A 27,021-nucleotide genomic window follows, 5' to 3' on the forward strand; every position below is an offset into this window, starting at 1 on the left:
CTGGACTATATATATATATATATATATATATATATATATATATATATATATATATATATATATATATATATATATATATTTGTTACAATGATTTGCAGATATTTTGAAACCTATCTTTGCACTACAGACTGCAGTGCATAAACTCCTGAAGAGTAGATCTCCAGTCAGGAAATGTTTTGGTCATCATCTTCATATTTAAAATTAATTGTAAACTTTGTGTTTTCCTTGCATTGATGTCACTGACAAAAAACAAGGCAGTTTAACCTCAGTGAGTAGGCACAGGCAAAGTGTCTCTTGTGTCCATATACTTTAATGGGTTCACCACTGCATATGCGTGAAGGTGTCCAACTGAAGTCTATGAACACAGCTCACGCTACTATGGTAATATGTCACAACTGGAAAAGCCAAATTTTCTACCTATGTTTAACAAAAAGTTTACAAAGATTTTTATTAAAAAACGACCTAAACAAGTAATGAAGAACAAGCAAGATACAGAGCAGCACTTGACTCATCGAATGGTGCAATGTGTATAGAAACATCGGCAACTCATTTTAGGGAGGGCAGAACAATGAGCTCAATGGACCATTTTGTTGACTATGCCTAGGACTACATACTCAATTCAACTTAAAAGCAAGTAGGAAATGGACTTACAAGCAAGGGTTTTTACAAATACATAAAGAAATAATTTGCAATATGCATACAACAGCTGTCAATAAAAAAATAATAAATAAATAAAATGGAAAAAATATGAGCAGTTAAGGATGGCAGTAAATGTTTGTTTCATTGCTCAGTTCTCAAGGTATGTTAAATGCCTGTAGAACATGCAGCTAAGTCCAGTAACTGTTATAAAAAAGAATGCAGTGTGTCCTTGGGAGGGTAGAATATTTAAGAGACTCTAGTCTCTCCAATACATGGAAGAGTAAGAACACAGGATGTTGAGAGGACTGGTACCATGTGGACTGGGGAAATTATTTACTTGCAGTATGGAAAACGCAGAGGGATCACTGACTGCAGAGAGTTTGTATACTGTAGACGGTGCCTAAAAGATTTCTCCATGGCAGGAATTTTATGATGAAAGCATCTATGTTTGTCAGTCTTATGTAGATGCGGGATCTCCCACAGAGGAGGGATCTCCCATAAATTAGATGCCAACCTTGAAAAGCTATGATCACTACACTTATGTTTTAGGGTACAAACTGAGGGGACATTGGAGGGAAGGTACCACAGATTACAGATTAATGATAACTCCCTGAAATTAAAAGAGGTAACTCCGTGGGTGAAAGCCTGCTTGTCAGAAAAAGAAATGTATATAGTTTTGAGAAGTCTGAAAAGATGGGATCCAAAGAGAAAATCTTGTCTTTGTTGACCAGGAAGCCGTATATATGTTTTTCTTCCCAGGATACAGTAGTGGAGGTCTTGATGAGAGGCAGGAATCATGGATCATCATATTCGGCTGGTATTATTTCCAAGAAAGACTAACTTTTTCTTTGACTCAGCAGCTATGAGGGAAAAGCTATATTTGTGCTGTGTTGAAATTATTCCCTTACCCACTGCTGCTCTTCATTTTAGGGATAAAGTATGCGTTTTCCAGGACCAGAACAGTAATTTGTTGATTTTAGACTTTGTTTCTTCTGTGCAACATGGGGAAATTTAGATTCTACGCTTATGTAAATATCTTATGCAATCATATGTTATCTGCTAAATTTTATAACTGTATGTCTAAACTACTATACTCATATAAATATCTTATGTATAGTATGTTAGCAATTGTTCTGGAGCTTTTCTCCCTGAGCCTCTTCTGAAAACAGACAGCTCTGTCCAGTCGGACCTCCCAGGTAAACAAATATAAAATGAATAAAAAGAAATATATAAAATAAAATTCTGATTTAACCAAATCCTCAGTACCTCAAGGCTTTTCTGGTTTTAGTAATATGTACTTATTACTGTGTTGACCAGGACAGTTTTGTGAGGCTATGGACAGGTTTTGTTGAGTACTGTAAATGGATACAGTACAAGTTAAACCTTTTCTGTAAAGATTTGGTGGAACAAGAGTTTAAAAAAAAATTCACAACCCCCAACCTCCCAACTTAAATATTACAAATTCTGAGATTACCGTGTCCTGAGCCTCTGAGGAAAATGGATACAACAACCGGAAAAACTCATGCTGATCACAGAGGTACATAAAGTGCCACCTCTTAGTTATTTACAACATTTGTCTTTTTTGTCTGACACCATGAAATCAGTTAACTCTGTTCTTGCGCACCAACATCACACATCTTTTTGTGGTGATGTCTGACAGTCAAATGAGAAAATGTCTTATAATCTTTTCATCCACTTTGTAGAAAGGATCATCAGCAGCCTGTGCTGTGTACTCAGTAAATAGACACGTGCTCAGAAAATGTATTATCAGCCTGGAAACAAAATTTAAGCATGAAGGGGATCACCAAGTACAACTGCCACTTCTCCATTTTTTGTATACGCTTTTTGTCACTACGCTCCCATTAACCTCCCATTATTGGCCAGATGCATTTGTCCCCCTACTCCCCTGTATTCCCCAATAAGGGGAAGAGCTGGTCAGTGGAGGATGTTATTCAGGCAGGCTTAGTGATAGTTTGTGCCATCACTAGCATCCCAACAATTTCATTATGTTTAGTATGGCTCTAATCACTCCCCTGGGCTGTCATTTCTGTTGCAGCTTCAGTAGAATATCTGAGCTGCTAACTGAACTGTGGATTCTGTTTTATAAAAAGGAGACTATCCCTCTACGGCAGTGGACAAAAGCTTACACGTGTCCAATTTAGTTCACTAGTCTTGAGACACACACATATATCTATATCTAGCTCTCTCTCTCTATATATATATATATATATATATATATATACATATATATATATATATATATATATATATATATATATATATATATATATATATATATATATATACATATATATATATATATATATATATATATATATATATATGGGTTTGTACCACAACTTATCTTGGTTGGTACCACAGTTTATCTTGGTTTGTACCACAACTGATCTTCATCCTCTGTTTGCTTTATTTGATCATTTTAAAAAGGTAAGGCATTCAAACAGTAAGAACAGTTTCAGTGTGCCAACATACAGCAGGCTTAATGAAAGTTTACTCTAATTAAAAAAATGTCTGGTGTATGGAGTGGCCTTCCTTTATTATACCCGTGCTGGCACAGCTGTTTGTGTTCATAGGTTCATAGGTAGGTACTAGGCTATCAGCCCTAGGGCCTATACAAGCCTAGACAAAAAGGTACCCTGGCTTTCGCAACCCAAGAAAATTATTTTCCTGTGCCCTTGTCGAGCAGAGCCACAGAGGTGATCCCTGGGGTGAATTTCCTATTTCCCATCCAATCATCAAGATTTTTTTTGAAGAGTGCTAATGAGGAGCTTTGTTTGATATAGATAGGTAGTTTGTTTCAGAGTATGGGAAGTCTCTGGGACAGGAATCTATCCCTCCAGCATGTTTTGTTTATTGTTGTGACAAGGTTTAGGTCCCTACAGCGTGTTGCTCGGAGGGATTGGGATTTCTTTAAGTGGAGCATGTCCAACAGCTCTGGGTTTGACATAGCTTTGTATGTTAGGCAGAGATCGCCTCCGAGTAGGTGATATGTGATGGAGTAAAGCTGGTGTTTTTTGAGACGGCCTACTTAGGGCATCTGTTTGAGGCCAGTGATCCTCTTTTGTGAGGTATTTCTGTGACCTTTCCAGTTGTTGTAGATGTCTTGTGAGGTGCATACCAAAAGGGGCGTTGTACTCTATAATGGGTCTAATGAGTGACGAGTAGAGGGGAACAATGACCTCTTTTTTCCTGGATGAGAAACCTTTTGTGATGAGGTGTGCCACGTAGAAGGATTTGCTGACTACTGTGGCGATGTGATTATCAAAGGAGAGACTACTGTCCACCTGTGTCCCAAGGTCTCTTATCACACTTTCGGTGTTAAATAGGCCACCACCTATGTGGTAGCTCATGGGTACAGAGTTTTTACCAAATGGGATGACAATGCACTTTTTGGCATTGAGCGTGAGGCCGTGGCTTTGACACCAGACATCTGTCTCAGTGAAACCCTTTTGTAGGATGTCCACATCATTAGGAGTTTCAATTATGGCTCCTAGTTTGCAGTCATCTGTGAATTTTGTTAGCCAAAGACCTTCTGTGTTAGCCTGTACTTCAGAAAAGTAGATACCAAACAGGAGAGGACCCAGGACTGAACCCTGTTTTACTCCACTTGTCACTGGTCTGAAGTCTGATTTGGCGTCTGCTACTTTCCCAGTGTGGGATCTGTCAGTGAGCCAGTTGGCAACCCATCTTGTGACATAGGGATTTATACCTAGTTTAGTGAGTTTATCTATAATTCCAGAGTGAGGGATGGTGTCAAAAGCTTTGGCGAGATCTAGATAGGCTGTGTGGACCACCTTACCCTTGTCTACGGCTTTGGTGACTGCTTTAAAGAAGTCAATCAGGTTTAGGAGACATGATTTGCATTTTACAAACCCAAACTGGGTGGGGTCCAGAGTTTGGAGACTACCATTGTCTTAGTTTATACGTTCCATGATGATATGTTCCATGGTCTTGCAGACCAGGCTCGTTAGGCTAATGGGGTGGTAGTTCCTGGGATCCATGGTGGCTCCCCTTTGTGGAGTGGGATAACCATCGCTGTGCGCCATTCAGTGGGCAAAAAGCCTGAGGTGAGGCTATGATTGGACATAGTGCTTAGGTGGGGTGCCAGTTCATTCTGTAGTTCATGTAGAACGCAGCCTGGGATGTTGTCAGGTCCCATGGATGCTGTGTTCTTGGCTTTGGAGAGTGTGGTTTTTACCTGTGAAACCATAATTACAGTTTTTTTCATTCTTCTGGTATAGAGATGGGCCCTTTAGGGGGTGGGGTGAAGTTAGCACTGAACTTATCTGCCAGGATGTTGGCAATATCAGTTGGTTCTATATATTTAGTGCTATTGTGCTGTAACTCAGAGCATATCAGAGTGTTGTCATTGAGATTCTTGACATAGCTATAGAATGCTTTGTGTTTGTCTTTAGAATCAGTGGCGATTTTGTTTTCATAACTAGCTTTGTATGGCATAAATTTGTTTTGTAGAGTAATAGCTGCTCTACTTAACACACTAAATTTCCGTCAAGAAAGTTGGGCTCACTGAATGACTCAAGAAATCCAGTCTGTAGTATAAATATTTATTGGGATTTATTTTTAAGATATACTATACAAGGGTCAGTAATTAGTTGCATTCACAGGCAAAATACTACAGAAGTCCCATTTAAAACAAAACAACAGAGGTGTCTCACTCCAATGGCTGGTGACATGAAACACTACAGAATAGGCAGCCTCTCGGTACAGCAACTGAAGTCTGAAACTAGACTTAACAAAATGCACTGAAACATGTTGTGACTTTTCAAGGAGATGCCAGATATACAGTGGCATGTTTTCCTCCTCCCCTTTGTTACTGTCCTTTGTTCAGCTGCTCAGTCCTGTTAATGAGTAGCACCCCTCTGACTATTCTGAAAGGCCAGAATGCCTACTATGTTACTCTACGTACTGCGTTTTAAATACTCACATTGTAAACACTTGCTTCATAGTACTAGATTTAAAAGTACTGATCCTGGCTTGTTTCTAAAAACCCACTCTACATTATTTAACACAATCTAGCTGAACAAACATATATTTTCTCTTTAATGACTTCAACAATGGAAGTCACCTACGGTTAAATTTAAATACATATTTGTGTGTGTGTGTGTGTGTGTGTGTGTGTGTGTGTGTGTGTGTGTGTGTGTGTGTATATATATATATATATATATATATATATATATATATATACACACGTGTGCGCGTGTGTGCGTGTGTGTGTGTATATATATATATATATATATATATATATATATATATATATAGACACACATTATATATATATATATATATATATATATATATATATATATATATAGACACACACACACACACACACACACACAGTAGAATTAGTTTTAACTGAATCATTTTACTGAATTGCATTTGACTGAACAAATCTGACTGAAATCACATTTGGCTGGAAACTTTTATATCTGAATTTTCGACTGAAAACTGTAAAGAAGCAATGATTAACTCAACTGTGGAGTCATACCTCTCAACTGGCCAGATTTTTGGCTCATATTGTTGGTCTGTTCCTCAAATTTGTGGTTTTCTGGCAAATTACTGGGATGATATGCAGACTGAAGTCATTAAATAATCCCATACATTTGAGTTTCAGACTTCAAATTCTTCAGAAAATTTATGTTAAAACAAACCCTGTTACCCTTGCAACTTTCTAAGTTTATAAGAACAATATTTCAAATATGTCCCTATTTTTGGGCCTTTGTCCCCCATTTTGTTGGGCTTTGTCCAGATTTCTTGTTCTAAGAGGTTGAGAGGTATGCGTGGAATTAGTATTATTTAAATAAGGTGTGTGGGGGAGGGTAAAAAACATTTATAATGTATGTTTGGTCAAATGAAGTCTTCTTTGAAATGCGTTTGTGCATCAGTAGTGATTCACTGTGTGCATTTTTCTCTTTGTGCTGTGCAACTGTGGAGTTGGTGCATTTAAGTAAGGGGTATGTGGGGGCAGAGTACCCCACATGGGAGGTACGGCTTCACCTACAAAAAAAGGTTTTTAAGGTATAATTGGTGCAATAAAATTATTTCTGTCAGATGTGATTCTGTGAAATGTGTTTTCAATCAAATTTATTCAGTCATTTTTGCTTCAATAAAAACAACCATAGCCATACAATACATACACACACAAACACACATACACATATACCTATATAACAGATTATCAGACAGTTTCATTTATTCACACAGAATGTTTACTTTAATTTTGGTATCTTCCAAAGCAAGATACTAACTAGAAAGCCTAGCAGAAGGTTACACAAATTAAAGCTTAGTAAGTATTATCCAAGAAAACCTAGCAGAAATCACAACGTCTGGTAGCAAGCAAGGCCTAGTGGTAAACGTAATGAGCTGCCAATTATTTCCATCCTGTATACGTGAGTTGGATTCTCACAGCTAACATCTTTAAAGCCAGTGATGTTGAGCAAGTCACTTAACCATACCAAAGCTCCTAAGTGCCTGAAAGTTAGTTTACTGATTGCAGTCTTACTGAACCACCAAAGAGGAAAGAAAGACATACACATCTAATGATATTATGTTGTTGTTGTTGTGTCTTTCGGCTTTTCCCAGTTAGGGGTCGCCACAGCAGAACTCCGGTCCGCTAATGACTGGCAGTAGACTTTCACAAACGCCGAGGTGCCAGCTCGACGTTCAACCTTCAATGAAGGCACGCCCATTTATGCATGTCTTTCGAATGCCCACCCAACCGCAGGAGTATTACTCTTATTTAATGTAAAAGCAGCAAAATAGGGTTACCCCTTATATCATTCATCCAAGTATAACTAGTGAGAAGTTGCCAGTTTCAATCCATGTACTTGGCACCTAGTTTGCAAGAAATTCCGTCTGCACAAAGGACTGGCAGAACAAACAGCACCATCGCTGGTATTGGTATACATTAAGTGGAGCAAAGGTTTTATGCATCTGTCACACCATCTTGTTGCAGAAACCTAAACAGCTGCTCTTTAGGGCAGAACAGAGTAGGGATGCAAGGCATCACAGAAATCACAGCCCATCAATGTAATTTATCTGCTGGCAGCTTCCCAATAACCCTCTTCAGCATTCTTTATCTGCAATAAAGAATGCAGTCTTTTCCCTCTGTCTCTCCCCAGTTTTCAAGAATGGCAAGCAGATGCAAACAAACAGCTCAGAATGTAGAGCCAAGGGCCTGATCCTTGAAGCATGTGTGGGTGGCATCTTGTAACTCAGCAATGTAATAAAGTCCTAGTTAAGTTCTCGGAATTAGTTTGTGAAAATATTTAATTATCCCCTTCTAGTTTCAGGGCATTCAGTCTAAAGGTTCTTGGACTTTGGCACAGCCTCCCCCAGACATGAAAAAATTGTGGGGCCTCCCCCTTTAAAAGAATATGATGCATCTCCCAATCTCCCCCACACACAAATGAAATAAAGAAAGTCTTGGTTTAGTAGTGCTATCAACAGTACAAGAATACACTCAATAACCATTCTGTATTTAATCCCACATTAAACACAGTTTGACAATGTTTTAAGACCACTTATATCATGTATTACTGGTTTTGCTGGGTTCTTGTTAAAATAAGCACTTGCCGCAGATCAGCCTGTTGCTAAATTGTGACTGTTATCAGAAGGAAAACGCTTATAAAATCAGTAAAGAAGTGGACTGATGTTTCCTACCTAGACTATTCAAGTACAGTATAAATTCTGGGGAATATGTCACCATATTGAGAAAGATGAATACTATGCTTCTGAAAAGTATGCTGAAATGAATGGCTATTTTTCTTTCTTTCCCTCATTAATCTTGTAATCTAGTAGCAATGCCTGCTTTACATGTAACCTGGGAATAGTGGCCTTGGTTTGATATATCAAGGGAAGTTGTGGGAATGAAGCATTGTTGTGCCATACACATTAAGCTTGCTCACATCCTTTAGTTTAATCTGTAGACCACTACCACTAGCCCCCAAGTTATCTTGAACTTTTCTAGACTAAAATAGCCTGCTCTTTTTCAGGTACCTTCTATTACAGTTCTATTTCAGCCCCACAGTTAAAAAAATAGAAATGAGCAATTCCACATAAAACAAAACAAAAAAAATGAAATGAAAGGAAGTCACCTTATGGATTACTTTAAGAACACATATACCCCAATTCCACCCACCTCCTCTTTCTCCTCACCATTTAACTTAGCTTACTGTAGCACAGTCCTAGTCAACTGCTGGGATCAGTGCAGGAGAGAAGGAACAAATTATTCCACCCATCCTGGCTGAGAAAACTACCTGAAAACAATACCAGCTTAGCCCCTAGGGCTACCTCACTACCAGCCTTACTTCATCAAAGCAGGGGCACAGAATACTTCCCTAACGAATCATTAGGCAGCCCTTTGTGTGTGTATATACCACATTACTTCCTGGTAGTTATTGCGGCTGTCTAATGTAGCTTTCTTCATAAATGTATACTGCATAGTATTACTGTTACAGGTTCCTTCTTGCACAGCACTCCTTGAAAGTATATATAACATTGCAGGAACCAAGCTTCTTACAATATTGTGAACAATCAACATGTCACTCTTTCAAATGTTCTATCAACGATTATGTGAAATAGCAAGGTTATCAGAAAGAAACAGTTTGAATGCAGATGCTGGACAGATGTCCTTTAGCAGGGGAACTGTAGATGCCCCCCCCCCAACACACATTAGTAACCCAGGAGATCTGAGAGATGCATGTCATATGTCACTGCAGAGCATAGGACAACATGAAAAGCAGCAATCCCAGAATGAAAATATGCATATCTATTTACATGCATAAACAATAGATCCCAGGTTACTTTCAGCCTAAATATCAAAGAAAGTAAAAGGAAGGCATGCATGCACATAGTCTGACAAGTTCCAGTACTGGTCAAACCAGTCAGCTCTGAAGGTTTTAATCATTAGCAGACATTAAGTTTACAATGTTTTTACGCTGTCTTACTTCACTGCAGGAGAAGCTATATTCATTTTCAAAGCTGGAGAAATATTACCATTAGCTAGGGATCCACAATGATGACGTGCTTAACAAAAAATAAATGTAAATACTTCATACCTTCTGCCAACCACATCAGCATTTCTCACACCAGTTGAAATAAATCCACCCTGTACAGTCTGTCTCCGTTTGGTGGTTCCCATACACTGTTACCATGGCCTTGCGTAGGTCTCACCCCTCCCCCTCCAGAGCTCAGCCACCAGCAGCAGCTCTGTCAAAGAAAGGCTGGAATGCTGGCCGGCTACGCCATGAAGAATGCAGCCTTTTCCCTCTGGCTCTCCCCAGTTTCCAGGTATGACAAGCAGATGCAAACAAACAGCTCAGAATGTAGAGCCAAGGGCTCAATCTTTGAAGCATGTGTGGGTGGCATCTCAGGCGTCTACTTTCAAAGCTACATTAGCTCTTGGCTTAGATCATTAACAACTCTGCACTTTACACCTAATTTCTCTCTCTCTTTCTCTCTGCTTTCCTTCTCAGTCTCCAAATGCTTTCAGTTCAACATCCAAGAGCTGTGTGCTAATTCCAAGCTGTGAAATAAAATTATTTTAAAGGGCACTTCCCCCGAGTTTGCATTTATCCTTAGTAAGGGTTTATACAATGGCTGTTGCAAATGAAACCACTCTGCTACTCCCAACTCTCATGCCTTCCGGCACACTATTAACAGAACTGACTTTCCCTGGCCTCTTCTTAAAGAAGTAGTGCTGTTTAAATCTGTACAAATGCATATGCTGGTATGAACATTTCTGAATGGTATAATTACTCACAAGAGTCATTCATTCTTTTTATTGCATTTCTTTCTTCTTAATGCTGTTGCTACTCCCACGTTTTTGTGGCTCTCCACAGCAGCATCTGTAACAGGCATGTATTGCTTAAGGTCTGGTCCCCAAAACTGTACGCAACATTCCAGGTAAAAGTCTCAGTATATCCTTTAGCAAAAACATACATTCTCCTTTGTTTTTTTTACTATAATGGCCTACAACTACCATCTTTATATTCTGTTTCCACGGACCCCATAGAACACACATAATCTTGTTGCTAGTTGCAATGTCTGCTTTGCAGACTGCTTAAAGGTGTGCTTTCATCAAAACCAAGAAACCTTATCTGAAAGTCCAGAAATTTAACTTGGTCCTATAACTACTAGGCCCCAAATAAAGTGCTGTAAAACTACCACTGTTCCACATAGTTTATACTGATTAATTTGCAATCACGGTTATCAACAAGACCCTACAGAGCTTGTTCTAGTCTACCCATAAAAGCTGCAAAATCCTGAATTTATTCTAATGCTCATGGTCCCGGGTCATGTCTATAACATGAGAAAGACATTGGGCCAAGTACAAAACTCTGTGGAACTTTGCTACAACAGACATATTGAAACAACCCAATTTGCCTCACTTCCTAATCAGTGCCCAGGTGCCAGAAGCAGTTTCATTCAGCAAGACTAGCTTGCTTTCTCCCAACCCTCACCCCATGAAACTTGTCTACCAGCACAATGTTGAAAGGTCTTCTAGAGGCCTGAACAGACAACACCTACTTCAAGATGGTAGTTACTCAGTAAAAGAAATCTCACACATTTGACTCACAGAAATTAGTACTTATAGTTCACTCAGTGGGATTACAGAGAAGCATTTTCCTATTCTCCTCACAATGGTGTCCATAAATTTCCTCCCAGTCAAAGTTTGTCAAATTAGTCTGTATATTTTCCAGGTCAAATCTGAATTCTGTCTCATTAAAAAGGTTGATACTCAACAATCAGCATCACTATTGAACAAGTGGTTGGAGGCTTTTGTAAAACAAATACCATTCACCCTAATACCACTTGTTCTTACACAGCCTCAGTCAGTACAGGAAAAATTCTGTTCACTTTCAACTCCTTCAACTTCTGATACAGCATTCATCTAACCCAGAACCTCACTGTGGTTTGATTTAAATCATAGTATGGCTTATTTTTTGTTTAATAAAGGGAGTAAACACACTGTAACTGCTTCTCTTAAGAAAATAAGGGCAATATTCATGTAAAATAAACTGAAATACTTGCATTCTTACATCAGCATTCAATGCCATACTGACTACATGGGGACAGGACTCTGTGTGGCATATTCAGAAACCATGAACCCAGTTTGTTTGGAACAGTCTTTGATTTGAGCTCACACAGTTCCATCTACCCAAATTATTCTTTGAGGTATGCACTGGCATTAAATAGTCCAAAAGATTATTTGACAACATCTAATTTTAAAAGTAAGCTTGCCATTTACAGCTCTGTCAGTTAATAACGTAAATCACTGGTCTTACAGAATATTTATAAGGACGACTCTAGGTGGTATTTAAATTGTGTAGGAGTAACTTGCACAGGACACTGGAGAAATTCTCCTACTCTTTTCAAGTCTCATGGGATTAATAACATCCAACTCGGTTATCGACAACTTAGGTAAACTGGGATCTTAGTTTAACAATCCATCCAAAGGATAGCACCTTAGGAACATAGGATCCCCACCAGTCAACCTCGTGTTGCACTAATACTGTGGCACCTCCTATAGGAATAAAACCCACAGAAATTTCTGATCTTCCTGGCTTCAAACGTGAGTGGGCTATCTGCTCAGTCATCGTCCACAGAGATTTGGAAAAGAGATGACTGATTTTATCTAGCATACTGCCGAAGACGTTTTACTGGCTTTTAGCCTGTTTCTCTGCACCGTACCTATGATCTCTCTATCCCTTGCACATACCATACCTATGATCTCTCTATCCCTTCCACACAGCACACAAGAAATACTCATTCAAGCTACTATGTCTGGAGCCTCATACTTGTTGTGCGTTGAAGTACTGGAAACTACTGGAAACTCCTTCTGCCTTCCTTTCTAAGGTCTAAATCAAACAGTCTTTCTCATTCCATTTCGATAGCCACTGATGTACCCTCAAAGTTAGGACAGGTCCAGACATACTGCTGGAATGCTCAATTTTTGGTGCATACAGCTCTCTACATTACTTGATTACTACGTGGGCGTACCTACAGAGGCATCTATTTTACTCACCCTTGCTTGCGTGCACAATATGATACAATTTTGTCCGAGAGAGTGCATAATTACTGGTAACACTTTAGTTTTTCTCCAAACCTTAGCTAACAGCCATGTCAGCTGCTTGCAGACCCATGCACTGTAATAAAGCAGGTTCCAAAAGTTGAACTACAGACCCCGAGCATGAACAGAACCTATTTCCTGCCAACCAGTCACAATGATTTTTTTTAACTATACACAGGATCTTATCTCTACATTGTTACCTTTGAATTCTATACATGTTGCATAATCTTTATTGCACATTTACCATGGCAGGAAGCAGGAATACCAACAAATTTTACTACAGTGCAGTTTCCACTACATGATGTGTGTGCAGTGTGCTCCTAAAATAGCCATGCTGCCCTAATCAGTTCTGCCGAAAAGGCTTAATTCAGTCACTAAAGTTAGCATTAGAATATAATACAAAGTTGTCAGTTACACTTCCAGCAGTGGGTACTTGCATGGTGAAAAACATACTACTACTATACCAATCATAGGGCAACAGCTGTACACTTTAGAAACTAGGTCACATTCAGAATAACTAGGGAAGTGATACAGACAGCTGGTTAACTCAAACTATTAAACACTACCAAAGTATGATTTTGCATCCTGATTTAATTTAATATATTTACTTACTAGAGAAAGTGTACTGGTCCAATGAGTGCTACCTTCAGCCACAAGGAATAATGGTAGCCCTTCATCCAGCACTGTTTGGGGAGGTGAGAAGGAAATGGAATATCTACATAAAATCCGTACAAACAGTAACTAAAAGTCAGCACTGAATCCTCGGCATATGAGGAAGACATTACCAATACTATATGTCACTTCCAAAGAAGGCTGCAGATGATAAAAGAACTGCTTAAGTGCCCTGACTGATGTAGATAGAGACTGCTGCACCTAAGGCTGTCATCAATAAGGCAAAGAAAGCCACCCGCACAGAAGTAACTTAAATGACATCGCTTTTACTTGTAACAAAATACTAGCCTGCTTATTGTTTCGCATGACAGACTCAATGCCTTTATCAATAGGTAATAACTTAATATGCAGCCTGTATACAAATCTGCCTAAGATGGCAGGGGTACATTTCCTTTGAGGTCCTCTCCAGAACTTCCTGCATCAGCAGCAGTCTCACCTTAGAACTCACCAATAAATAAGCTACAGGTTTAGTACAGCTAACCTGGACAATAAAAATAAGTAGCTAAAATGTTACAACTCCGAGGCAGAACTTCCCTGTCTAGTGTAATGTTTCTAAAGCTGGTCATCTTTGCTTTTACATTTTCTTTTCCCAGAAAAATTATCATGCAACTACTCACTAACAAGTACTATACTTTTTAGCCAATCTCAACAAATCCCTGGTCTGATATCTGGGTGTATGAAATATGTCAAGAGTATTACAACTATTCTCTTACCGTACAAATTATTATTATTTTGTTACATACTTTTTGCCAAACACATCAGTGCAAGAACTTGCTCACTGGAATTATTTTTTCTAGTATCGGGTAACTACACATTACTAAATAATGTAACATAAAATGTGCACAGTAAGGAATAACAAAAAAAAAATCCAAAATGAATGCAGAGAACAATATTTTGAAGAACGTTACCAGCCAGCAGGGGGAGGAATAATATAATATTTTGCTATATCTGTTACACATTAACTAGTGCCCTGTTGGTGCAATCTAGTCCTTGTTTATACTGTGCATATTCCTTTAAAAACAGCACAAGTTGTCTTTGTATATTTGGGTTACCTGGTGAATCAGTCAATTGCTTTCATTTATGTTTTTGTTAGATTCTGAAACATGTAATAAAAAGAAATTTAACAAAAAAGTTTGTTGGTTATCTTAAAACAATTTTTTAAAGACAATATTTGGCTTATAATTTTTCACACAAGATCAACTCTAAAAGACAAATAAGCCAGCTTTCTTCATAGCTCATCTGGCCTGTTGTTGCTGCAGTCAGACACGGCTCAAAGCTTTATCAATATAGGTTCAGGAGAATGGTATTTGTGTGTGTGTGCATGCGTGCATGTAAGCACTGGGGGGGGGGGTGGGCGTGCAACTCTGGATAATGGCATATAAGTCTTTCTTCCTCCTTGAAGAGGGAGGGTTGCATTCCTTTTGCCACTGCAGTTATGCCATCTGAATGCTAGAAATGTTTCATACTGCCAAAAGGGGAAGAAGCTGGCCTACTCATACATGTCCTTACCTGGTAAAGTTTTTACACAGCAGTCCATACCATTAGTTCACAAAGTAGGAAGGGAAGTGTGGTACCTAGGAAGACTGTGGGATGAATCTACAGCCCTAATGCATACCCCTTAGGGGTGGGGGTAGCAGGATGGCTCCATAGGTCACCACCTCTTGTTCTGCATCACATGCAGACATTTCCAAAACTAAATAGACAGATACCAGTGAATTTGCCCCTTCTTTACCCAAATCAGTTTTTGTGGATTCCAGAAGAGATTCTAGAGGTTTCCTTTTTTCTCAGTGGCTTTGTGTGGTCTTTTTGGACAAGGTTCTTGATCAGAACAGGAGGACATTGTTTATGGGGAATGTCCAGGTGCTACAGAGCAGGTGAGACTAGAGAGAGACCGCTTCTTCTTCTGGGATTTCTTCAGCTTTGGGCCTGAAGAACTTGTATTCCAGCTGTAATGTTGGTGCTGATGTAAGCTGTACTTGTGCTAATGTTGTGGGTTGTAAGTATTTTAGTGCAAGGGTATCAGATTCTGAGAGGCAAGTTACCTGACCCAGTAGTGGGACTGTTTTACACAAAGGGCATCAGAATCACAGGTGTGCTGTAAGTCAGCACTGTCAGCTTAGTGTTAGCAGAATGTACTGCATTGGATAAACAAATCAAAGCACAACTGACACAAACTACTTCACTGGAAGTAGTACTGGCATTGAGTCCCAATACAGAATTGGTGAAACTGAGGAGCTGGGTTCTTGTCCTGTAATGGATACCTAGGGGTCAACAACTTAAGGGCCAGCATCAATGGAATGAACATTGAGGACGGGTACATGAGTATTCCTTGGACCAAGGAGACATAGTATCTGACCATCATGTAAACTCTCCCAGTGGTCCAAGGCAAAGGAGACAGGAGAGAGAGCTGCAGACATTTCCTTATCTTAGGTCTTAACAATAGCTTCAGCTATCTTTTTATATTCAGCAGATAATGTGCTAAGGTGGAACTAAAAATGCCCAAAACCCCCTGCACAGTGGTTGTAGGGGTAGTGACCCCAAAATAATAAGGATGGGCAGTAATGTTATTCCCATCTTTCAAACTCCTGCTTCACCTGTTTGACCACTTTTATTGCTCTGTACAGTGGTGGTGCTGCGGTAGCATTGTCGCCTCACAGTAAGACGTTGTCCTGTTCGATTCTCAGCTAAAGCGTCTTCTGTGTGGAGACATGCATAAATGGGCGTACGTTCGTTGAAGGTTGTGCGTCAGGGCTGGCAACTCGGCACGTAAAAATCTACTGCCAATCATTAGCGGACCGGAGTTCCGCTGTGGTGACCCCTAACTGGAAAAAGCCGAAAGACACAACAACAACAGTAAACTCTCTGTTAACTGGCACCCATGGGGATTGGTAGATGCCGGATAACTGTAGTTTCTGGTTGCTTGAGACTTACTATTAAAATTAGGCCTGACTAATACTGTACCATGTACTCTTTGTTAAGTTTGACCTGTACTCAGGTTGGGGAGAGACGGAAATTATTCCTATCTTCCTTTTTAAAACTCTAAAACTCTAAAAACGTAAGGTATGCTTCTGCGGGGGGAAACAGAAAGTTAGCAAATGAAAATTGTACTGTATTTTTTCAATTTTTTTTTTTGCCGGTTACTTGAGAGTGCCAGTTGCTTCAGTTCCGGTGAGAGTTTACTGTATCTAAATTGGTAACTTCTGATTAATTATCTAATAAAGATGCAGCAATAAGGAGGACAGTATAAAGTAATTATTTCAAGTGCCAGTTGGTGGGAGCAGAGAGGCTATAAATACACTATACAAACACAACTCATCATGTCAGTAGTTAGTACTTGCACAAATGAGCATGTACGAACAGAGAAGCACACAACTCCAGTGGCTCTGATAAAACCAGCCCATGAAATATAACAGGACCTGGCTTGTGGCATTATAAAGCAACCCAAGGAATTTATTATGGAGGCAAGAAGCAAGCAAGTCTGGTGTCTGAAGGAACTATTACAGTTGACTTGTGTGCTGTAATCCTCAACTTTACTAGATGATCTGTGTAGCCCACTGAGCGTGAGGACTGGGATTTTTGGTGTATTGATAAGTTATCCCCATATGCCACTGTTGTTACTCTAAGACTGAGTGATTTATGCTGCTCTGTCTGCTTTCCCTAATCTATACTCTTCAAAAGGCATATATTACAGACTTGGCTGCAATCTTAAATGGTTACCAGTGGAGAAAAAGTGATGGCGCTATAACTTCAAAACATCCAACTCATCAGATGTATGCAGAACAAGGCAGTGGTGTTACACTCTAAATGTGACTGGAATTGTCTTGTTTAGAAAAAGTAAATAGCACTGCAGGGGGTAGGCTGATGTAAACAAAGTTCTGACATTTACCCTTTACATGCTGCAGCTTAGAGCTCATCACAAGAAAGAAAAAAGCTCTTTGTAGGAAACCTGGTATTTGAGCAACAGGCATTTATCAGCCACTAACTCTGGGCAAAACTGCAATCCAAATTGTAGCTTGCTACAGATCTCCCACCATGCCCCAGGATTCCCACTCCTCTTTTCTTGATGTACTGGAAAATATTAGGGTTTAACCAAACACCCTAATAATGGGCGATTTCAACTACCCCACCATTAACTGGGAAAACTACTCATGTACCAACTCCTTCACTCAACACTTTCTGGAATTCATAAACTCCAATGCCCTGGATCAACTTATCCACACCCCCACCAGGGGCAACAATATCCTAGATCTAGTCATTACCAACATGAGTGACCGGTGTTCCACACCTGAAGTCAACGCCTCATTGGTCCGATCCGACCATAAGCTAATCACCCTAGATATCCACATCCTGCCCCCACCCCCCATTAAGAAAACCACAGTAAAAAAGTTCTCCAAAGCCAACTTCATGCTTCTTAAGACAGAAGTGGTGAACTTCATGACACCCATGCAGATGGACAATACAGTTATGGCTACTGAATCCTACACAATTGCACTTTATAAATATTTACACGAGTGCATGGATCGTGCTATCCCAAACAGAACCAAGATGCTAGCCTCCAAAAAAAGGAAGCCAATCTGGTGGTCCCTTGCCATAAACAAACTGTACAACAGAAGAAAGAAACTGTTGCAAAAGACAGTAAAATCCCATGAGTGGAGGAGCTCCCTGATCAGCCTCAGTAAGAAGCTGCAATCCCTGATAAAATCCTCCAAAGCTAGTTACGAAAACAAAATTGCCACTGATTCTAAAGACAACCACAAAGCATTCTATAGCTATGTCAAAAATCTCAATGGCAACACTCAGATCTGCTCTGAGTTACAGCACAATGGCACTAAATATACAGACCCAACTGATATTGCCAACATCCTGGCAGATAGGTTCATTGCTAACTTTACCCCCAGGGCCCATCTCTATACCGGAAGAATGCAAAGTTCCTGTAATCATGGCTGCACAGGTAAAAACCAAACTCTCTAAAACCAAGAACACAGCATCCATGGGACCAGACAACATCCCAGGCTGCATTCTACATGAACTACAGAACGAATTGGCACCCCACCTAAGTACCATGTTCAATCATAGCCTCACCTCAGGCTTTTTGCCCGCTGAATGGAGCACAGCGACGGTTATCCTACTCCATAAGGGGGGAGCCAACATGGACCCCGGGAACTACCGCCCCATTAGCCTGACGAGCCTGGTCTGCAAGGCCATGGAACATATCATCATGGAACTTATAAACAAAGATATTGGTAATCTCCAAACTCTGGACCCCACCCAGTTTGGGTTTGTAAAAGGCAGATCATGTCTCCTAAACCTGATAGATGTCTTTGAAGCAGCCACCCAAGCCATAGACGAGGGTAAGGTGGTTCACACAGCCTATCTAGATCTTGCCAAGGCTTTTGACACCATCCCCCACTCTGGAATTATAGATGAACTCACTAAACTAGGTATAAATCCCTAGGTCACAAGATGGGTTGCCAACTGGCTCAGTGACAGAACCCACACTGTGAAAGTAGCATACTCCAAATCCGACTTCAGACCAGTGACAAGTGGAGTACCACAGGGTTCAGTCCTGGGCCCTCTCATGCTTGCTATCTACTTCTCTGAAGTACAGGCTAACACAGAAGGTCTTTGGCTAATGAAGTTCGCAGATGACTACAAACTAGGAGCCATAATCAAAACTCCTAATGATGTGGACATCGTACATAAGGGCCTCACTGAGATAGATCCCTGGTGTCAAAGCCATGGCCTCAAGCTCAATGCCAAAAAGTGCACTGTCATCCCCTTTGGTAAAAACTCTGTACCCATGAACTACAACATAGGCGGTAGTACACTTAACACCGAAAGTGTGATATGAGACCTTGGGACACAGGTGGACAGTAGTCTCTCCTTTGATATTCACATCGCCACAGTAGTCAGGAAATCCTTCTACGTGGCACACCTCATCACAAAAGGTTTCTCATCCAGAAAAAAAGAGGTTATTGTTCCCCCCTACTCATCACTCATTAGACCCTATTTGGAGTACAATGCCCCTTCTGGTATGTACCTCACAAGACATCTACAACAACTGGTAAGGCCGCAGAAAGAGTATTACCAGCCTCAAACAGATGCCCTACGCAGACCGTCTCAAAAAACTCCAGCTTTACTCCGTCGCATATCGCCTACTCAGAAGTGATCTCTGCCTAACATACAAAGCTATGTCAAACCCAGAGCTGTTGGACATGCTCCACTTAAAGAAATCCCAATCCCTCCAAGCTACACGCTCTAGGGACCTAAACCTTGTCACCACAATAAACAGAACATGCCGGAGGAATAGATTCCTGTCCCAGAGACTTCCCATACTCTGGAATAAACTACCTATCTATATCAAACAAAGCTCCTCATTAGCACTCTTCAAGAAAAATCTTGATGACTGGATGGGAAATAGGAAATTCACCCCGGGGATCACTTCTGTGGCTCTGCTCGACAGTGGCACAGGAAAATAATTTTCTTGGGTGGCAAAAGCCAGGGTACCTTTTTGGCTGGGCTTGTATAGGCCCTAGGCAGATTGCCTAGTACCTACCTATGAACCTATACCTGCTGCACAGTAACAATTAATGTGACTCAAATTAGAGAAAGGACTTGAGTCTTCAGAAGGTCTGCCACGAAGGGAGCCCGCAGGATTTTTTGCAGGGGGGTGCAAACCCAAGCCCTGCCCATGTGTTTTAAATTTATAGTTCTGAACATTTTTCTTTTAAGCAATGAAACAAATCATATGAACCAATAATGACAACCTGCCCAATTCAGAACATTTCAACCATAAAGGGCCACTTAAACTTCTGTCATACAATCCACCAATATCACTCAATATGCAGAATCTCTGCAGAAGTAAAAGTCATCTGAATAAATTCCACATTAAAGAGATCTGAAACTAATGCAAAGGTTGTTGCTAGAAAACTTTATATTTCAGTGTTTCATCTACAAATTCAGTGCCTACTGATCTTAAAGTATAAATTGCCCATGCTACATTAAAAAAAATGGTAAGTTGGTATACTGCAATAGGGAATGGGTGGCAAGTTGAAAAACTGGTTCATAGTTACTAGGCATTTCATCCAAAGGAGGACATTCTCAGGACTGCAGCACCCCATTCCCTTAAAATACAAAACTATATGCTGTGGAAGTAGAACCTATAGCCTCTACATCAAGATGCAAGTATGCTACCTACTGTGCTACTAACACTGCTTTCAAATTCTATACCACAACAGTGATACCATTTGCTTATCAAAACAGTTGCACATTTTAAGCAGGCTTAGCATGAGCAGCAGTAAATTTCTCTTCCCTTGAAGCTCACAAGGTCTTAAAAATACACTTGAAAATAAATTCCACCTGCTAACTCTAACTAGGGCATTTTACACTCTCACACACACAACCCTCTTCGTCTTAGTGCAAGAAATCTGGACAAAGCCTAAAATATACAGGGACAGATTATAAATATTGCCCTCATGAACTTAGAAAGTTGCAAAAAATAACAGAATTTGTTAGTATGCATTTTTCTAAAGGATATGATGAGTAAAACGCAAACATCTGTTATTATTTAGTAACTTCAATCCTTTTAGGAGGAATATGGAGCAAAAAATCTGGACATTCTGCAAAAACCTGGACAGCTGAGGGGTATGCTACCTCACTTTTATACACACACACACACACACACACACACACACACACACACACACACACACACACACACACACACACACACACACACACTACCTCTCAAATCTCTTAGCACAAGAAATCTGGACAAAGTCTGTTATAATGTTGGGGACCAGGGCCCAAAACTAGGGACCCATTTAGAAAGTTGCTATAATAACAGGATTTGTGTTAGAATGCATTTTCTAAAGGATGAAGTCTGAAGCTCAAATACATGTCATTATTTAGTAACTTTAATCCTTAACTCATCCCAGTGATTTATCAAGAAAAAAAAATATTTTTTATGAGGAGCAGACCAAAAATATAAAGCAAAAATCTGGACATTCTGTGAAAATCTTTACAGTTCCAAGGTATGACACACACATACATTCCCATACCTCCTTAGAAAGTGGATAGAACAACAAGTTTTGTATTAGTATGCATTTTCTGAGGATATGAAGTCTAAAACTCAAATGTCTGCCAATATTTTCTGACTTCAATCCTCAGTGATTTGGAAGAAAAAACACAATTTATGAGAAACAAACCAAAAATATGAGGCAAAAATCTGGATAATTGTGAGGTATGACCCCTCCTTACTTACTTACACACACACAGACCTATCTCCCTCTTACACACACACATACATACACACACACACACACACACTTCCCTCCCTCCCTCTTACAAACACACACACCTCCCTCCCTCCCTCCTACAAACGCACACACACCTCCCTCCCTCTTACAAACACACACACACACATCTCCCTCCCTCTTACAAACACAAATACACACACACCCATACCTTTCCCTACCTCTTTCTTACACACACACCCACCCATACATTTCCCTACCTGTTTCTTACACACACACACACCCATACCTTTCCCTACCTATTTCTTACACACACACACACACACACACACACACACACACACACACACACACACATACACACACACACACACACACACACACACACACACACACACACACACACACACACACACACACACACACACACACACCCATACCTTTCCCTACCTGTTTCTTACACACACACACACACACACACACACACACACACACACACACACACACACACACACACACACACACACAAACCTTTCCCTACCTATTTCTTACACACACACACACACACACACACACACACACACACGCATACCTTTCCCTACCTATTTCTTACACACACACAATCAAATGAATGACCTGGTAGCAAAAGTAGCATTACACTTGAATGAATGGACCTGGCAGCACAAGCAGCGTTGAATTCACACACACAAGCAGCATTGAATAATCTGGCAACAATGAATGAACGGCCTGGCAGCAAAAGCGGCTTTGAATGCACACATGCAGCAGCACTGAATGAATGACTTGGCAGTAAAAGCAGCATTGAATGAAGCGAAAACTAACGCACGATTGAATTTGAATGATCGAAGCAGAACTCACAGACTTGTTCTCCCGCGAAGCACTTCAAATTGCGAGCGGACAACAATGCATCTTATTCTCCCAGGGTGCGAAGCATTTCAAATTGCGAGCGGACGACAACGCACGCATGGATGTGATGCATTATGGGACTGGCACCGTATCCTTTCTTAAAGAAGAATGCCAAGTCTTTCCTTAAAGAAGAATGCCAAAGTATTTTTTTTTTTTATTAAAAGAAAATTAATCTCCTGGCCAGCCGGTTCTAGGGGGGTGCAAGTGCACCCCCTTGCACCTGCCTGCGGGCGCCCTTGTCTGCCACACCTAAGGATTGTGCAGTGGAGTGGACATTACCACATGACCATACAGAAGCTACAGAACTGTCACTATCATTTACACCCAGGTATGTGGAGGGCAGAATTCAGACCCCCTAGATGACTTGTAGCATTTCTTCCCCACAGTAATCCTACTTATACCCAGGATTTCTACTGAAACATTTATTTTGCTCACAGAAGAAGCACGGCTCAGAGGACAGATGTGCTAAGCAGGGGTAAGACGTGGGTAAATCCTAGAGTTGTCACACAGCAATAGAAAAGAGTACCTCCTGGATGGCAAACCTCAATGGGCAGTGGTGTCAGTAGGAAACGGGGCAAGAAAAAAAAATATCACATCTTGCTAGCAGCATTTCAGGCTAGGCAACATACTTCAAGAGGAAACAGAGGTTAGAAGTGTGATGTTTCAGTGTGATTTTTTCACACTTTATGTTGAAAATGGACTATGTTTAAAAAGTGGATGTAGTATCAGGCAGGACACTGTCTCATTTAAAAAGTTAGAAAGTCCACAAGACAAAAATGCAATAAAGTCCTGGCTGACCACATAGTTCAGAATTGCAATCTTTAGGCATTTGTAAACTCAACAATGCATAGGCCTCTAGCAGTCTTTATTAAGCACAGTTAACAGGTGCAATGCAGAGTATGACAAAAATATATGTTGAATGGTAAGCTTGACAAACTCCTGGTGAATGCTTCCATTTAAGGTCATCTTTCCCATAAAACGGCATCCATTACATCCTCAACTTAAATTACCATGTGTGTCCACTACATGCTAACAAAAAAAAAAAAAAAAGAAATAAACTCATGATGAAAAGACAATTCATCATTAACACTTTAAAGTTTTTTTTTTCCATATAACATAGGATATAAGCACCTAGATGACATTCCACCCTACCTACATTCCTTCCAAGGACAGTTTTCCACTTAAATTTGAACTCTGGGTCTGCTGTACTTACGCAGTCTACACTGAACAGCTAACAAAACAAGAGTGAGAGACAGTAAAGCATGATGGAGCTACTGGAGAAAAGGGGTGTTTATTATTCTTCTAGAGGAAAGAAAGTAAATTCCACACATACGCAAAGTATACACAGTGGCACGAGACGTCTTTTTTAAAAATAGCACTATTTTATGTGACATGCGGCTAATGTTTTTTGTAGATTATTACAGCAAGAAAAAATGTACTGTACATGGATTATTTTTATACCAAGCATGGTTCAAAAACTTTTGGAGAAAATATCAAGTTTAGATAAATGCAGCAGAAACAGACTGTGACATTGGCATGTACTATTATCAGACTCCCTGTCTCATCGTCAGTGACCTACTAAGCTTTATTGAAAGTTCCATTGATAAAGAAAGCAGCTACCTAGTATTATATGATGTTTAACACTCTGGCATAGTGCTTTACTGAAATCATTTGGTGACATTAAGTAACTGTATGAAACAAATTTGAGTTTTCACAAAGACAATGCAGACAAATGGAAAAGTTGTCGAGATGCTCAAGGGCGACAAATAGGTGGCAAGTCCTAGTGACATAGGGAATGCAGTTCATGATGGACATCACAAGGATCTGAACCCTTTCTATATGATGTGACGAGTGCAATTAAAATGACAGATGTCCACGTACTGGCTGTAGACTGAAACATGCAGGAATTCCATTCTCACTCCCCTTGATCATTCACGCTACCTAATAAGGTGAAAGAATGGGCAGGCTTAGCGTTACGAACTGGCACAACAATAACGGGTCAAACACAGGAGAACAAGTTACTAACTTTCATCATCATTATGAAAAAATAAAACTAACTATGCAACAACAATGCTAGTTTGTGCAAACAGATAGAGAAAGTGAGGAGAAACAGCATACTCTCCAGGATCAGAACTCTTATAGACTGTCAAAAATACATAACAATAATAATATCATAATGGAGCTAAAGATCATGAATGCTGAATCTAGCAAAAGAAAAAAATAAACTCCAAATGAAATGAGGTAATAATCTAGACATGCTCTGACAAACACCGAGAGAAAAGCAAATAATTTGCATCTGCATTGCAGCCTATCAGCATACATGAATTCTATGTACGTAGTATCAAGACATTTTTTCCTTATGCTCTCATATGAGAACAAAAATAAGCCAAAAACATTTTTTATATTTCAAAGTGGAGGCTTATGCACACCTAACTATGAGTTTAATATAACCTCCTCCACCCCAGCTACACAATGCATCTAAACAGGTATGCAACCAAAACAAGATGAACCTCCTTAATCAGAGCGGTACAAAATTCGGGCATGCCCGAAGCAGTTTTGACTAGCTTCAACCACATCAGCATGACCACTTTATATTGCTGTCCATAAGAATGGAGGAAAAAAAGAAACTGTCTTGCAGAGCCAAGTAGCTTATTGAACTAGAAATCACAACTGCAGTTAAAAAAAGACACAAACTGTGCTACTTTACATTAAAAGAAAAACTTGCTGTCCAGCTACTGATATAGTTCATAGGTTAGTACTAGGCTAACTGCCTTTGTGAGCCATTTCCAGCCTAGCCAATTACCCCATGTGAGAATCAAACTCTGCACCTTATGCTTGTAAGGTAAACATCTTAATCATTATGCCAACCTCCCACCCTACTTCTTAACTCCTCCCATCAAATTCATCCTTTTAAAGTGATGTGTAGTGCCTGACTTTCCAGTTATCAACAATTCAATGAGACTTGTTTCCATCTGTAGCTGCAAACACAAACTAGAATGGTTCTAAAATACTTTTAAAAAATCTGTCTACCTACTGCAGTTTACCAACCCTACCATTAAATATCCTTCCAAAATGAAACAGTGTATGCCCATTTCCTTAGTATCAATAACTCAATAAGTTCTTCCCCGTTTCCTAACTCCCATCCATTTACTTCTGTATATAGCCATGATCCAACACAAACCCATTTAGAAAGATATGGGGGAGAGGTGCCAGAACACCCAGTGAAAACACTCAACAGATTAAAGACACAGGCAAAGCAGAAGCAATGACTGCAGTTTTAGCAGTAAGAATAAAACGGCCTAGTTCACCCATTTCTGCTCACCACCAATCACTCAGACATTTAAAGTGAACCGAGGGGATGCCAAATTCCCAAATCTCAAAATGTTCAGTGAAGTTCTTTCTAGTTGTTACCCTGGATGGAGAGGTCCTCACATTTTTATTCTAATAAAGAAAATGAATCACCTTCATCTTCCAAACATTCTCCTGCCCTTCCTACTCCATTCTGTTATCCTCCATCTATAATCCTGTGTCATGAGCTTCCCTGGAAAAAAAGACTGCTTTCATTCCAAGCAGACTACTGTTACCTGATAGACTATTTTTTCCAATTATCATATCTCCTATGGGACTTAAATGGCGATAAAGTACAGTTGTGTACACTTACCATAAATGTAGATGTTCAAGTGTATTCACTGTTGCAGTCATTACATTTAGGGTAATCTGCTGGCAGGTTGCCCTCAGTCAACCTGAATTCCAAAGTCTTGGGTCCTGCGTCGGTTGCTGTCTTCTCTTCCATGACGTCAGGTCGTCAGGGGTATAAAACATGCAGCCGATGCCATTTTCTTTAGTTTTTCTTGCCCCCGATGTCAGGTACCCCCAAAAAGGTAGCAATATTATATACATTTATAAATATACATGCATCAATATAAACTTTACCTTCATCTACAAGCAAATACAACACATAGGTTGTAGAAGATAGAGAAGGAAAGATAAACTGTAGAATGACAGGGGGGATGGCGGGAGGGTATCCTGGACTGCAACAGTGAATACATTCAAACATCTACATTTATGGTAAGTGTACACAACTGTACTATGTTCTTCGTGTTTCACCGTTGCAGTCATTACATCTGGGTAGAATCCCAAAGCTATGGTTGGGAGGCTGGAGCTAAACAGCATTAGGTGAGGCTATAAGGCCCTGCAGCACTGCAGTGGCAAAGCCTGCCCTGGACTTAGAGTAGAGAGGCAAATGGTAATGCTTTGTAAAGGTGTGAACAGAACTCCAAGTAGCAGCCTCTAGAATGTCCTTGGTTGGTACTCCTCTGAGAAAGGCTGCAGAAGTAGCTGCAGCTTTGGTGGAGTGAGACCTAATGCCCTTGGGCACAGGTTTGCCATGGTGCAAGTAGCAGAAACGGATGCAAT

General features: G+C 40.0%; 1 protein-coding gene across 3 annotated transcripts in view; it reads right to left on the reverse strand.

The window, feature by feature from the left end:
- NDST2 (N-deacetylase and N-sulfotransferase 2) overlaps positions 1–27,021 on the reverse strand; it is a 1,311,836-nt gene that overhangs the window by 1,217,232 nt on the left and 67,583 nt on the right. Inside the window, exon 1 of one of the 3 annotated variants that reach the window (XM_044056099.1) lies at positions 9,741–10,311. The exons of the other annotated variants lie outside the window; for them this stretch is intronic. The gene's annotated coding sequence lies outside the window, so the exon portion shown is untranslated. Of the gene's footprint in view, positions 1–9,740; positions 10,312–27,021 lie in introns of those variants that run through there. 3 annotated transcript variants of the gene reach the window in all.

Source organism: Protopterus annectens, chromosome 14.part0, assembly GCF_019279795.1.
Source record: "Protopterus annectens isolate FY-2018-M chromosome 14.part0, PAN1.0, whole genome shotgun sequence".
NCBI lineage: Eukaryota > Metazoa > Chordata > Ceratodontiformes > Protopteridae > Protopterus > Protopterus annectens.